At 55.7% G+C, this 2,713-nt stretch overlaps 1 protein-coding gene across 1 annotated transcript in view; it reads left to right on the top strand.

Annotated features, from left to right (window-relative positions):
* The window catches only part of PDXK (pyridoxal (pyridoxine, vitamin B6) kinase), a 26,243-nt gene that overhangs the window by 4,917 nt on the left and 18,613 nt on the right, over nucleotides 1-2,713 (top strand). The window lies entirely within an intron of this gene.

Here is a 2,713-nt window from a genome sequence, read left to right as displayed (position 1 = left end):
AAGTGTCAGATGCAACTGAGCGATCAACACTTAATACCACAGCACGCTGGTGGCGGTCTCAGGTGGGTAGCCTGCAGGCAGCTGCCTTCCCTGGGCAGAGAAAAATGGCAACACAGAAGAGAAAGGACCAGAACCTTGACTGTGGTTTTGGATTTGTTTCTGGCTCGAGTTCATAGTCCGTTTTAGTGGCTGAGGGGCACGTGCTGCTGTGACCAGCAACAGCAGGTAGAGCTGTGGGCAGGGTGATCCTCATCGGCAGTGAGCGAGGGAAGTGAGAGGGTGGGCTCGTGCCTTCCTGTCCTGTCTCTGGAGGTGGGGACTGCAGGTCAAGGGCGTCATGCCTATGATGCTTCCAGGGCCCCTTCCCCGGGCAGACCCTGGGACCTCTCGCTGTTCTGACCTTGCTTCTAGGGAGAGAAAAGGGAAGGGGTGGATGGACCCAGTGTGGCCTCCTCCCAGCCTGGACTCTGTGGGCTGCTTTCCTCTTGGAAGTGGAAAACCTCATGTTCTTCCTGGCTGGAAGTGTACTTCTGAGCCCCCTCTGTGTAAGGGAAGACAGGCTTGTTGATCCAGCAGCTCCTCCTGTGTTTTCATAGGTCCCACCCATCCTCTTGTGGCTCAGACAGTAAAGAATCTGAAGATCCTGTGGAGAAGGGAATGGCTACCCTCCCCAGTATTCTTGCCTGGAGAATTCCATGGACAGAGGAACCTGGTGGGCTACAGTCCATGGGGTCGCAAAGAGTTGGACACGACTAAGCGACTAACACTTCCACTTCACTCCCATTGTCTAGCAGCCCCACAACCCCACTCCTGCCCTACTGCTTCCCGGTTTTTTTGGTGAAAACACAGCAGGGGTCTTCCCTGGTTGTCTAGTGCTCTGGGCCTCCAATGTAGGAAGCCTGGGTTTGATCCTGGTCTGGGAAGTAAGATCCTGCATGCCACGTGGTACAGTCAAAAGAGAGAAACAAAAATACAGCAGGTACACGCGGCCTTAGGCTCTGTATGAGTTTCTGGGGGGCGGCCATAGCAGAGTACCACAAAGAGGGGCTTAGAATCGTGGATTTATTCTCCCGCAGTTCTAGAGGCCAAGAGTCTGAAGTTAGGATGTTGACTGGGCCGTGATCCCTCCCCCAGACGCTGGTGGGGAGGGTCCTTCCTGCTTCTTGCAGCTTCTAGGGGGCTCCAGGTATCCTTGGCTTGTGGCCACATCACTCCAGTCCGTGCATCTGTTGCATGGCCTGCTCCTGTGTGTCTCAAATAAGCACCTTTGTCATTGGCTGTGGGGTCTACTGACACAATCCAGGGCCATCTTGGCTTGAGATGCTTAGCTTGATTGTATCTTGCCAGACCCAGTTTCCAGTTCAGTATGTGCATGAATCCTCAGCCAGAATGTATTTCAGGGGCTGCTGTTCAATTCACTGTGAGTTAAAAGGAGCCTGTTCAGAGAGATTTAAAAGCGACCCAAATTGGGTGTTTAATTAAAGCCCCAGCATCCAAAAGCTGTCTTCTGGGAAGAATAGCACAGGCGGGAGTTGAACTGCTGCCTCAGCCGCGACTCTTGTGTCTCCCTCCAGCCGCTAGGCACTTCTCCTGCCAGCGCGGCCAGCACTTGCGATGCCAACAGGCACTCTGCTGGGCAGATGAGTCTTTCTGAGGGTGTCCAGGCAGGTGGTAGCTGGCCTCGTGCCGGATGTGTGGTGCGCGCTTCCTTCTGAGGCCGTGTTTGGATTGGCACGGTAGCCTCGGGCACGCAGGACCTCTGCTGGGGTCACTGGAGGCCCAGGGTGCCACCTTGAAGGACCATGCTGGGGGGTGGGGGGCACATAAATAGTTCTGTGACCTTGAGAATCTGATTTGGGACCTTAGCTCAGAACCCACTTCAGTACTGTGTTGCCGAGACTACAGGCAGCCCTGGAAGGTGGGTCAGGGGTTGTCTCATTTGGGGGCCTATATAGAAACCCACCTCGTTCTCTGACTCTCCTGGCCCCTCGGTGCAGAAGCAGAGCCGAGACATCCAGCAGGGCTGGAGATGGTTTCTTGTGCAGGGACCTCAAAGCCAGGCCTGTTTGCCAGTGGACTGGCTTGGACACCCGGCAGGAAGGGGTAGGCTGGGGGGCAGCCGGCTGTGCAGAGAGGCCCTGGACTGGAAACCTAGGTTCACACCCTCCCTGCCTAGTGATGGGGCCACAGGAGCTGAGCAGAGGCCGCAGAGCTGCCCAGCAAGCAAGTGTGGACGGCTCACCCCGGCCTCTCCTAGAGGCTTGTGACTGGTGGTAGTGGGGACGCTTCCGGCCATAAGCAGCTTATTTTCCACCTCTCCCCTTTAAGAACCGCCTGAGCTGTAAAGTGGCCCTGTTCAGAGGCTCTCTTGATTCATCTTAAAACACTTGGTCCTTGGAAAATCTTTACGCTTTTTCCTTAGAATTCCTTGGATAAAAAGGACCTTTTGTGTCAGGACTGAGTTTGAAAGATGCTGGAAGGATGTCACCTGCCCTTTAAAAGACGTAGTGTTTGCCATTAAGGTTTTCGTGGTGGCACGTGCATTGGCAGACAGTGCCAGGGAGTCAGTGCCCAAAAGCACACCTTCTTCCTGCCCCGCCTCGGGCCCCCTGCCGCTTCCCAGAGGAGCGCACCAGGGCTGGAACCCCGTGACCTGGGACGCTGTGCTCTGCTTGCTTCCCTCCGGAAGTCCCCGTCTCGCCCCGTGGGTCCC

Source organism: Bison bison, unplaced genomic scaffold (genome assembly GCF_000754665.1).
Source record: "Bison bison bison isolate TAMUID 2011002044 unplaced genomic scaffold, Bison_UMD1.0 scf7180017864037, whole genome shotgun sequence".
NCBI classification, from domain to species: domain Eukaryota; kingdom Metazoa; phylum Chordata; class Mammalia; order Artiodactyla; family Bovidae; genus Bison; species Bison bison.
Note: the sequence above shows the minus strand (reverse complement) of the source record. Positions and strands in the feature narration are given on the sequence as shown.